Source organism: Heptranchias perlo, chromosome 4 (genome assembly GCF_035084215.1).
Source record: "Heptranchias perlo isolate sHepPer1 chromosome 4, sHepPer1.hap1, whole genome shotgun sequence".
NCBI lineage: Eukaryota > Metazoa > Chordata > Chondrichthyes > Hexanchiformes > Hexanchidae > Heptranchias > Heptranchias perlo.
In genome coordinates, this window is record NC_090328.1 from 97,460,442 (window position 1) to 97,473,878 (window position 13,437).

Below are 13,437 nucleotides of genomic sequence, written 5' to 3' on the forward strand. Positions count from 1 at the left end.
ACTCCATTAAGGATTAAAAATTGCCAGTGCTGTAAGGGTCAGCCTCAGTTCAATGGTCACCATCTTATAATTGCTGTGTAGTTGTACAATTTTAACATCTAGTTATTTTAAGACATTGTATTTTAATAATCATACTTCCCCATTAAACAAAAGTTTAAAGATAACACTACTACATTATCAAGTCACTCCACGCTGCTGCTCGGATTACAAAAGAACAAACTTGCATTTGCATAGTGCCTTTCACAACCTCAGGACTTCCCAAAGCACTTTTCAGCAAATGAAGTACTTCTGAAGTGTGGTCACTGTTTTACTGTACTGTACCTTTCCTTGGAACATCAATCTTCATGTATACTGCAGATTCTTTGAGGAAATGAGTAAGGAAGTGAGCTTTTTTTCTTAGATTATTTATTGGATTGTTTATTGCTGGCCATAATGCACACACAGGGTTAAGGTCACTGCTCAATTTCTGCAAGTTGTGTGCAATTCACATTAAAATCTGGCTAATATTCACACCTCAGTGCAAAGCAGAGACATGCATGGTTCTGGGAGTACTTGGTATGCATAGTTTGATAGTTTGCACTAAAACTGGATGGCGACCCATCTCGCAGACCAGACCAATCAATGTATTGGGCACATATTTTACATGAATTTAGATTTGAGGTTAGGATCAGATCAGCCATGATCTTATTAAATGGCGGAGCAGGCTCGAAGGGCCTATTGGCCTACTCCTGCTCCTATTTCTTATGTTCTTATATTAACAAATCACACCACCCCAAACATCTGAAGTAATTGACATCTTGCAGGAGTGGTTTTGATTGATGGCTGCGTCTGAGGTGAAGATGTGGGTGGGGCCTGAGAGGGGCAGGGCTAGTGAATCTTTGTACTCCCTTTGATGGACAGATTGGTGGTCAGAAGCTTCTGATTATGGGTTTACAGAAGGCTGCTCAGCAGTCTAAAGCCAGAAGAGAGACTGAGCTAATTCAGTGGCTCGGTGGCAATGTTAAGAAGTGAGCGACAATGTTTTAAAGGATCAATTTAACATTAAGGATTAGTGCAGGAGAAGTATCTTTGTTGTTTTAACATTTCAAGGGGAATAGAAAAGTTTGCTATTACTATAAATGTACTGTTTATTTACCCGTTTGATGTTAAATAAATTTGTCTATTGTTTAAAGCCTGCGGTTCAGTCTGATAGAAGGTATATTCATCCACCTCCTGAAGATGGGGAGATGTGACATGGTCCAGCAAGATATAATACAAGTTACAATACGCAAACAGGCCGTTCGGCCCATGTCGGCATTTACCCTCCACTCGAGCAAACAGTTCTAATCACATTTACCCACCCTGTTTTGATATCCCTTCAACCATTTTTCTTCCATCCACCTATTCAATCTAATCTTGAATGTTGATAGTTTCTGCTTCAACCACAAACCTTGGAAGTGAATTACACATCCTCACAACTCTGCATGAAGAAGTTTCTCCCGTCCTCTGTTCTAAATCTCTCACATTTAATCTTGTATCTATGGCGCCTCATTCTTGGCCCCTCAACTAGTGGGCACAGTCTGCTTCTATCCACCCTGTCCCATTCTTTCATAAATTTAATCACTTCTATCGTATTGCCCTGTGATCTTTGTTGAAAAGCCACAATTTTTCAAGTCTTTCAGCTCATTTGTATTTCCTCGTACCAGGCAGCAACCTAGTGAATCTGCACTGTACCCTCTAAAGCCTCAGTGTCCTTCCTATGGTGTGGAGCCCAATACTGCACACAGTACACTAAGGTTATTAAGGTTTTATATTGGCTAATTATCTATTTGCTTTTATATTCCATACCTTGTGATAAAACTCAGAATTCAATTAGGTTTTTGTTTTACTGCCTTTAATGTCCTGTGAACCTGTACCTCCAAATCCCTCTGCTCTTCCACAGCACTGAGCCTACATCCATTCAGAGTATAATTACTGCTGTTATTTGTTTTTAAACCAAAATGCATTACTTCACACCTTTCTGACATTGTATTCCATGTGTCACTTTTTAGCCCATTCCCTCAAAAGTCTCAGCCTAAATGTCTGGCTATAGCGACTCCCTCATCATGGACCCTGTACTTTGGATAATTCAGCAGTGCGGCAATATCGAGTAAACCGGTTTTGCTTCTGCTGCGATTTAGTGGAAATAAAGTGCTGGTGATTACGACTGGTGCGTTGTCACTTTTGTTACCAGAGGGCCGAACAGTGGCTGATACTGTAGATGATCCCTATGCTAGCCTAGAAAGATGTGGAGGTAGCAAGATTCAGAGCGCTAGTGACCTTGACTGGCACTTAGTATCACTGAAGGTTGACCGCCTGAAATTGGATATTATGGTTTGGTTACATCAATGACTTGCATCACATACAAACGGAAATGTCAGAGCACTTTACAGGAGGCTAGTTGGCAAGTGGACACCCAGTTTGGGGGGGAAAACAGGAAGTGAGTGAGGGTAAAAAGCTTGGTCGAAGAGAAGGATATTAAGGGGGTTCTTGGAAGGCAGAGAGGGAGGTGGCAGGGTGGAGATGTTGAAAGGAAGGAATTCAAGAGGGTGGGGGCAAGATGGTTGATGAGCAGCTGCAGATGGTGGGGCCGGGGGTGGGTGTAGAAATGAGAAGTAGATTGGTGTTGGAAGGACCAAAGGGTGCTTGCAGGAACATAGGGCTGAAGGAAACCATGGAGGCAGGGAGATGCAAGGCTGTAGGAGTTTGAAGCTGAGGACACGAGCTTGGGAAGCCAGCGGAGCTCGCCAAGGATAAAGGCAATAGGGATGCGGTTTTGTGTTTGGGTGAGGACACATGTTGTGGTTGCATGCACAATGCAAACAAACACACACACAAAAATTATTGGTGATTTGTGGCTGACAGTGTAAATCTAACCACGAAAACTGGGCAGTGAGAGCCCTTCAACATTTTTACAACTAACTGTGCATAAAAGGTGCTTACTGCTGAGTTGTAAGTACAGTATCATTCTCATTGCTGCATGGCAAGTTACTGTCAACAGTAATTTAAGCCATTAGTTTTAGGTTAGATAAAGTTATAGACTTTCCCCTCTCACTCTCTACACCTTTTTGATTGGGAAGTTGAACAATGCATTAACACACACCTGATGTCCGCCCAGGTGCATTATATTAATACCTGACGTTACACCCTCCTTTCCATCGCATCATCCAAGTTTGCCTGCTTTGTGATCTATTACCATCAACTTTTTTGGATGGTAATGACCCCAACAAAAATGAAGGATGGCATGTCTGCAACATATGAATATTAATCAAAGGCTATTTGGCAAATCTTTTCTCCTATCCTACATTTTTGCATCAGAGAATTTCAAAATGCCTTTGAACCATCTTATGTTACCCAGTCCAAATTGTATTAACATTTAATCAAGCCCAAACCAAATCACAACCAGAATGCAGTCAAACACTGAGTGCAATCCTCCTACTTGGTAGGCATCACAGATCAAGTTGAACAGAGATGCATTTACTAACTTTATTTAAACATCAATTATAAACAATTAAAATCAAAAGGTTAGGTATTGAGATCTACAGCATGTACTTGGCTCTCAAGTGTCTCATACGATCTCAGTCACAGATGACTTTTTGCTTACTGAAAATATTACATAGCTTTATTAAATGTCCAAGATTGCTGTATGTTTTAGCAAAGTTAAGGTTATAGGCCATATTCATTGACAAACTCAGCATCCGACTATTTCTCTGCAACAGGAATATAAAATAGAAGACTTCTTCCTTTGAGTAGACTGGAAGTTATAATATTGACTTCCTCTTAGTTTCTTCTCTTGGGATACCCTTAGTGAGTAATTGTTTGTGGTTGTTGTCTTCCTCTCATCCTAGCTCAATTAACTCTGCACGTATGCTATCTCTTTGTACTGTACAATGTTGCTCTACTTTCGCTGTGTTCGGAGATTAGAGTTATAAGCAATAGCTAACATATTTTACAAGTTTTACTTCATAATTAAACTTGTAACAACCATGTTCTGCTTTTAGCAGAACTGCTTCAAAAGTTCTTGGGGAAAAAAAGTTGAAAAGTTTTTAAAAAAAGAAAAAGTTTCCTCGAATCATGGATCATTATTCATTATTCATGGAATAATGCTTTCTTTCTCTCCGCACTCTACTCTCTATCTAAATTAGAGCGGTGATAAAGATAAGCAGACGTACAGGACTAAATCTTTGCAAAAGAAATAATTTGCATTTATATAGCACCATTCATTTCCTCAGGACATTCCAAAATGCTTCACAGCCAAAGAATTGCTTTTGAAGTGTAGTCACTGTTGTAATCTAGGTAAATCGAGCAGCCAATTTGTATACAGCAAGGTCCCACAAACAGCAATGAGGTAAATGACCAATTAATCTGTTTTGTTGGTGTAGGGACAAATTTTGATGAGGGCACCTCCCCATCTCTTCTTCAAATAGTGGCATGGGACCTTTTACATCCACGTGACGGCAGACAGGGCCTTTATTTAACATCTTATCCAAAATGAACCATCTCTAACAATGCAGCATTCCCTCATAATGAAGTGTCAGCCTGGATTATATACACAAGTCTCGAGTGGGGCTTGAACTCTCAGCCTTATGATGCAGAGGCAAGACTGCTACCTTGTCAACCTTGGCTCAGTGGTAGCACTCTTGCCTCAGAGATAGAAGGTCGTGCGTTCAAAGCCCACTACAGAGACTTGAGCACATGATTTAAGTTTACACCTCAATAAAGTATTGAGGGAGTGCTGCACTGTCGGAGGTGCCATCTTTCAGATGAGACATTACACTGAGGCCCCGTCTGTCCTCTCAGGTAGACCTAAAAGATCCCATGGCATTATTGGAAGATGAGCAGAGGAGATCTCCCTGGTGTCCTGGTTAACAATTATCCCTCAACTGACACCTAAAACAGATGATCTGGTCATTTATCTCATTGCTGTGTGGGACCTTGCTGTGCAAATTGGCTACCATACTTCCCTACATTACAACAGTGACTACACTTCAAAAACTTAGTTGGTTGTAAAGCACTTTGGGATGCTCTGATATGAAACACGTGATATAAATGTAAATTATTCTTCTTCTACCACTGAGCGAAATCAAGAGGATTAACACTATCACATGGACACTTTCCAAGTTATCATTCACATGTGTCAGAAACTATGATTGGCAGATATCAATTTGTTTGAAGATGACTTGTTGCTACACTTCTCATTTCTGATGCTTAGTTTATGACCAGAACTCTGAGGATGGGAGTCCAATGGCTTCCAAGGGTCTTCCTACTTGTTAATATTTACGTTGCAAGGCATAGCACATCTTTGATCAGTTCGCTATTAGAACAATGACCCAACTGTTCCACCGCTTTTTCTTGCTGGTTAGTGTTTTTATTACAAGACTCGTGGCATATCTTTGCTTAGCCCATAACCTTGGGAGGTCTCTTTCAGAACCCAACGGGCTCCATTTCCACTGACCTGCCAGGCTGTACAAGTTCTTTGCCGGAGTTTCAGTTCCGCAGAATTGAAGGACGAATGTTGTATTTTACAGAATGTCTGTAGTCTGTTTGAAAATGGCCAGCTATCCTACACTCCTCAATACTGTGCCCTGTGTATGTCGTTTTTCTCTGCATAATCACACACCCTTTTTTGTGCTAGTTCAAGGACTCTCTTATTAGTCATTTTCACCATCCATATGAAGCATCACAACTCTAACACCTCTGGTTGACTTAATACTCAAGGTCAATTTTCACAACAGAACAATGCTGTTGTCCACATGTATAGTTCAGCATTCTAGTGCTGAAATTCCATTGGGGGATCTACAGGTCTCCTGCAGTAACTCTGGTGGGAGACCAGCAGAAACCCTAAGGAAACAGTGTGAACAGCTTAAAAATTGGTCATTCACACAGTTTCCCTTGTTATCCTGCATTTAACTTTTGATGTTATTAGACTGCCCAAGTAAGCAATTTCATCTCCTTGCCCTATTTCCAAGGTCTAATTTGGCAAGTCCTCCTTCTTTGCAATTGTCATTTGTAGCATTTATTTTAAATCTGTATTCCAAATCTTCTCAAATATCTCTTGCAATTTGGCATTTGTATCTGCAAATCAGTACTGTATCATTAGTGTACCTTGTTCTAATCTGGTTAGTCCGGTGGTGAAGGATAGAATACTGGAGCCACCAAGCCTCCAAGTAGCTTCCAAGCCTTTATTCACAGATATCCACATTACACACACCACACCCTAGATAAGCTCTCATATACGGATACAAGAGCCCCAATGCCTTGCCACCATCTACAAGGCACAAGTCAGGAGTGTGATGGAATACTCTCCACTTGCCTGGATGAGTGCAGCTCCAACAATACTCAAGAAGCTCGACACCATCCAGGACAAAGCAGCCAGCTTGATTGGCACCCCATCCACCACCCTAAACATTCACTCCCTTCACTACCAGCGCACTGTGGCTGCAGTGTGCACCATCCACAGGATGCACTGAAGCAACTCGCCAAGGCTTCTTCGACAGCACCTCCCAAACTCGTGACCTCTACCATCTAGAAGGACAAGAGCAGCAGGTACATGGGAACACCACCACCTGCACGTTCCCCTCCAAGTCACACACCATCCCGACTTGGAAATATGTCGCCATTCCTACATAGTCACTGGGTCAAAATCCTGGAACTCCCTACCTAACAGCACTGTGGGAGAACCTTCACCACACGGACTGCAGCGGTTCAAGAAGGCGGCTCACCACCACCTTCTCAAGGGCAATTAGGGATGGGCAATAAATGCTGGCCCCACCAACGATGCTCACATCCCATGAATGAATAAAAAATTAATACACACTATCTGAATACAATTAACACCAATCGATATAAATCACAAACAATCCAAGGTATGTTAATCGTATTTATCAATTTTCTGTTGATCTCGACCTTAGCTTTTCAGTTTTCCGGACTGTTATAATGACAGCGTACGTGTTAAAAAATTTGGTTGACTTTTCCATCCCTATCTCATTCCTCCTGATATTTGTCGGTTATGTAAACTATCAACTTTGCTGTTGCTTGATCTTCCCTGTAAAGATTTCAAAAAAGCCTCATGTCTTTCCCATCAATTTTACATCTTGGTAGGACATCTATTGATCTTTCATGCTTCACTCAGCCAAATGCTTTCTCATAATCTATGAAGCATAAATACACTGCTCTCCATTTCTGTTGTCTGCTCACAGCCCATTTTCAAACCAAATATTCCTTTGTGCTCCATTCCCACTTCCAAAACCAAAGTGTTACTTGCTTAATTCCATTCTTATTCTTTGTCTACTTTTAGCATCACAATGTAATTTCTGAGCCTGATAGTTTTATGTCCTCCACATTACGTGGCCTTTGACGTTTCGGCCAGTGTCATGAATAGAGATCTAGCAAAGCCGATGGGCAGGATTCCTGAGCTCCCATTTTAGGAGTACCATCTTTTCCACATGGCTTGGATTTCTTCATGCACTTTATATCCTACACAACTTGCAGTCATGTTCAAGAGTCCCATATGATATCTTGCCTTTCAGGTGCAAGGGGAAAGGGCCCAGAGAACACACAGGAATCCCCTCCAGGGGCCCGGTATAAAAGGAGTAGTAGAGAGAGAGAGAGAGAGAGAGAGAGGTAGAGAGAGGTAGAATGGGAATCTCCCCCAGGGGCCCAGTATAAAGGAGCAGTAGAGAGAGAGAGAGAGAGAGAGAGAGATATATAATCGAGGAGTGATATTACAGGACAGCAGGTAGGTGATTGGTTGGTAAGCATTACTTTTTTTTGCTCTTTAAGCTAGGGCAGTGGTTTAAACTAAGAGCTGGGAAACTAGAACTATTACTTTATTAAATCAATAAGTTAAACTGGATAAACTAATGTTAATAAAACTAAAAATATCGAGTGAATAAAAACTTTAAACTAACTAAATATATCAAACAAGGTTAAATAGGGATGGCAGGGCAGATGGTGTGTCGTAACTGCAGCACGTGGGAGTTGGTGGAGACCAGCGAGATCCCAGGCAACCACATCTGCAGTAAGTGTTGGCTGGTCTTCCAGTACAAGGAGCTGTCCTCAACAGAGTGTTGCAGACTGGCACATTCCAAGGTCCAGGACTACGTGCTGAGGGACGCACTGAGGATGGGTGTGGCCGCCGCAAAGGCTCTGTGGGGAAAGGCAACCGTTTAGAGCCTTCCCGCCATTCTATACAGAGGGGCTGCAATCAGGGAAAAACCCCCCTCGGGCAGAATGTAAAATTTTAATTGATGTAATGTAACTGTAATGAATCTGTAATAAACCTGTAAAGAATCTGTAATGTACCTGTTATCAAAAATGTGTATTGAGTGTATTGCAATGAGGCACCCTAGAGTGTCATGAACTGTAATTATGTCCAATGTGTTCATTGAACTGTACTTGATGTAACCTGCAAATTGTATAATCTGTATTGTGTACATTTGGAATGTGATATGACAACTGTATTGTATGTATTGCTGCAAATTTTATGAATAGAGTATATTTTTTGAAAAAAAAATCAGCAGTAAGTGTTTGCAACTCAATGAACTTCGGCTCAGGGTTGTTGAGCTGGAAGTCTGAGCTGCAGACATTGTGATGCATAAAAGAGGGGGCGGAGTTATCTGGACACTGATCCAGGAGGCAGTCACACCCCTTAAGTTTGTTAGTTTAGATTTGGTCAGTGGTCAGGAGGATGTGACTGAGTCAGGCAGGTAAGGGGACCCAGGATGCAGTGATGGAGGAGCCTCAGCTTTTGCCCTTGTCCAACAGGTATGAGGTACTTACTACTTGTATGGATGAGACAAAGACTGCAGGGACGATGGGCAATTTGACTATGACACCATGGTACAGGAGGTCATTCAAGCAGGGGGAGTAAAAAGGAATGTGGTAGTGATAGGGGATAGTATAGTCAGGGGATAGATACTGTTCTCTGCAGCTGCGACCGGGAGCCCCGAAAGCTGTGTTGCCTGCCCGGTTCCAGGGTTAAGGATATCTCCTTGTGGCTGGAAGAGAACTTGGAGCATGAGGGGGAGAATCCAGTTGTCGTGGTCCATGTAGGAGCCAATGACATAGGTGGAACTAGGAATGAGGTTCGACCGAAGGAGTTTGAGCAGCTAGGGTCCAAATTAATAAGCAGAACCTCAAAGGTAATAATCATTGGATTACTACCTGAGCCACGTGCAAATTGGCATAGGGACAAACAGATCAGAGAGTTAAATACGTGGCTTGAAGAGTGGTACGGCAGACAGGGGTTTGGATTCATGGGGCACTGGCACCAGTACTGGGGAAAGAGAAAGCTGTTCCATTGGGACGGGTGCCACTTAAACTGGGCTGGGACCAGTGTCCTGGCGAATCAAATAACTAGGGCTGTGGATAGGGCTTTGAACTAAAAAGGGGAGGGTGGGTTCAGGTGAGGGGAAATTTATACATCTAAAGAGAAAAGTCAAGGCCATAGAGCAGCATAGTGATTTGGGTAAAGATAAGCAGAGTGTGACAGGAAGGGCAGAGTGTCTAATGGTAATAGTGCATCAGTGAATAAGGTCAAATCAGGGAATAATAGAAAAAAGTTAAAATTAAAGGTGCTTTATCTGAATGCACAAAGCATTCATAAGATATTAATGGCACAAATAGAAATAAATGGGTTTGATCTAGTAGCCATTACTGAGACGTGGTTGCAAGGTGACCAAGGTTGGGAACTAAATATTCCAGGGTACTTGACTTTTCGAAAAGACAAACAAAATGGAAAAGTTGGTGGGGGGTGGTGGGGGGGATGGGTAGCCCTGATAATAAAAGGATGACAAAGGCGGTGGTGAGAAAGGATCTTGGCTCGGAAGATCAGGAGGTAAAAATCAATATGGTTGGAAATAAGAAATAACAAGGGGCAGAAAACACTGATGGGAGTAGTTTATAGGCAGATGAACAGTAGTTATACTATTGGACAGAGTATTAATCAGGAAATTAGAGGAGCTTGTAACAAATGTAATGCAATAATTGTGGGGGATTTTAATCTTCATATAGACTGGGCAAATTGGCAAAAGTAGTTTGGAGGACGAGTTCATGGAATGTATTCAAGACAGTTTCCTAAAACAATATATGTCTTGGAAACAACCAGGGAACAGGCTATTTTAGATCTTGTCTTGTATAATGAGACAGGGTTAATTAGTAATGTCATATTGAGGGATCCTCTGGGGAAGGGTAATCATAATATGATGAATTTCACATTGAGTTTGACAATGACGTACTTAAGTCCAAAACTAGAGTCTTAAACTTAAACAAAGCCTCTTACATTGGTATGAGGGGCAAGTTGGCTAAGGTAGATTGGGAAATTAGATATGACAGTAGATAAGCAATGGTGAACATTCAAGGAAATATTTCATAATTCTCAACAAATATACATTCCATTGAGAAATAAAAACTCCACGGGAAAAGTGATCCATCCGTGGCTAACTAAAGAAGTTAAGGATAGTATTAGATTAAAAGAGGCTTATATTGTGGCTAAGAAGAGTAATAAGCCTGAGAATAGGGAGAGTTTTAGAAACCAGCAAAGGATGACCAAAAAAAATTGATAGAGGGGGAAAACAGAATGAGAGTAAACTAGCAAAAAATATCAAAACAGATTGCAAGAGCTTCTACAAGTATGTAAAAAGAGTAGCAGCAAAAGTAAACGTGGGTTCCTTAGCTGCTGAGACAGGAGAAATGATAATGGGGAATAAGAAAATGGCAGAGATGATAAACAAATATTTTGTATCTGTCTTCACAGTAGAAGAAACAAAAAATAGTGGGAACCAAGGGTCTAATGAAAGTGAGGAACTTAAAGTAATTAATTAGTAAAGAAAAAGTACTGCAGAAATTAAGGGCACTCAAAGCCGACCAATCCTTGGACCTGATAGCCTACATCCTAGGGTTCTAAAAGAGGTGGCTGCAGAGATAGGGGATACATTGGTTGTGATCTTCCAAAATTCCCTCGATTCTAGAATGCTACCTTCCAATCCACTAGGACCAAAGAAAGGAAGGAGAGAGAAAACAGGGATCTACAGGCCAGTTAGTCTGACATCAGTCGCCAGTAAAATGCTGGAATCCATTATTAAGGACGTGGTAAGAGGGCCCTTAGAAAATCCTAATATGATTAAGCAGAGTCAACGTGGTTTTATGAAAGGGAAATCGTGTTTCACAAATTTATTAGAGTTTTTTGAAGTTGTAACTAGCAGGGTAGATAAAAGGGAACCAGTGGATGTAGTATATTTGGATTTTCAAAAGGCATTCAATAAGGTGCCACAAAAAGGTTGTTACACAAAGTAAGGGCTCATGGGGTTGGGGGTAACATATTAGAATGGATGGAGGATTGGTTAACAGACAGAAAACAGTAGGAATAAACGAGTCATTTTCAGGTTAGCAGGCTGTTACTAATGGGGTGCTGCAAGGATCAGTGCTGGGGCCTCAGCTATTTACTATCTATATTAATGACTTAGAGGACGGGATTGGGTGTAATGTATCCAAATTTACAGACGATAAAGCTAGGTGGGAAAGTAAGCTGTGAGCAGGACGCAAAGAGTCTGCAAAGGGATATGGACAGGTTAAGTGAGTGGGCAAGAAGGTGGCAGAGTATAATGTAGGGAAATGTGAGGTTATTCACTTTGGTAGGAAGAATAGAAAAACAGAATATTTTTTAAATTGTGAGAAACTATTACATGTTAGTGTTCAGAGGGCTTTGGGTGTCCTTGTACACAAAACACAAAGTTAACAAGCAGGTACAGCAAGCAATTAGGAAGGCAAATGGTATGTTGGCCTTTATTGCAAGAGGGTTGGAGTACAAGAGTAAGGAAGTCTTACTACAATTGTACAGGGTTTTGGTGAGACCTCACCTGGAGTACTATGTACAGTTCTGGTCTCCTTATCTAAGGAAGGATATATTTGCCTTAGAGGCAGTGCAATAAAGGGAAAACTAGATTGATTCCTGGATGAGAGGGTTGTCCTATGAGGAGGGATTGAGTAGAATGGGTCTATACTCTCTGGAGTTTAGAAGAATGAGAGGTGATCTAATTGAAACATACAAGATTCTGAGAGGGCTTGACAAGGTAGATGCTGAGAGGCTTTTTCCCCTGGCTAGAGAATCTAGAACTAGGGGGCATAGTCTCAGGATGTAGGGTTGGCCATTTGGGACTGAGATGTGGAGGAATTTCTTCACTCAGAGGGTTGAAAATCTTTGGAATTCTCTACCCAGAGTGCTATGAATGCCCAGTCGTTGAGTATATTCAAGGCGGAGATTGATATATTTTTGGACTCTAAGGGAATCAAGGGACATGGAGATCAGGCGGGAAAGTGGAGTTGTGGTCGAAGATCAGCCATGATCTTATTGAATGGTGGAGCAGGCTCAAGGGGCCTTATGGCCTACTCTTGATCCTATTTCTTATGTGTCTTATGAGAAGAGTATTAGAAAAGTCAAGCATGCAGGTTAATGGAGTTGAGATCTCTGGAAACACACTGTTCAAGAAAGTTCTCTTGTACACATTTCAGGAATTTCTCCCCCTCTTTGCCCTTTACACTGTCACTGTCCCAGTCTGTATTGGGAGAATTGAAGTACCCCATTATCACTACTCTACAGTTCTTGCATCTTTCTGTAATTTGCCTGCAAATTTGCTCCTCTATCTGCTTCCGACTATTTGGTGGCCTATAGTATACACCCAGTAGCGAAATCGCTGCTCTATTGTTCCTTAATTCTAACCAAGTAGATTCTGTCTTTGATACCTCAACGACATCATCCCTTTCCAGTGCTATAATAGTTTCTTTAATCAATACTGCCACCCACCCTCCCTCCTTTCTTTCTTTCTTTCCAGCCCTATCTTTCCTGAATACCTTGTAGCCAGGAATATTAAGTACCCAATCCTCCCATTCTTTGAGCCAGGTCTCTGTTACTGCCATTATATCATAGACCCATGTGGCGACTTGAGCCTGCAGCTCACCAACCTTATTTACCACACAGTATGCATTTATGCACATGCACTCCAATCTCATCTTAGACTGCCTCGCATTTGTCTCCTGTCTGATACCTCCTATTTTTGAACTATTCTTTACTCTAGTGCTATTTGTCCCTCCCAGTCCTTGGTGCACCTTGTTTCTCCTCTAATGTTTCATCCTGGTGCTCATCCCCCATGAGAACATTGGTCCCAGCTCTGTTGAGATGCAACCCATCCATCTTGACCAGATTCTTCCTGCCCCAGAACTAGTCCCAATGCCCCAGGAATCTGAAGCCCTCCCTCCTGCACCATTTCCTCAGCCACACCTTAACCTGCTTTATCTTACTATTCCTATACTCACTAGCACATGGTACTGGGAGTAATACAGAGATTACTAACTTTGAGGTCCTGCTTTTTAACTTCCTCCCTAGCTCCTGAAATACTGACTGCAGGACCTCAACCCTATTCC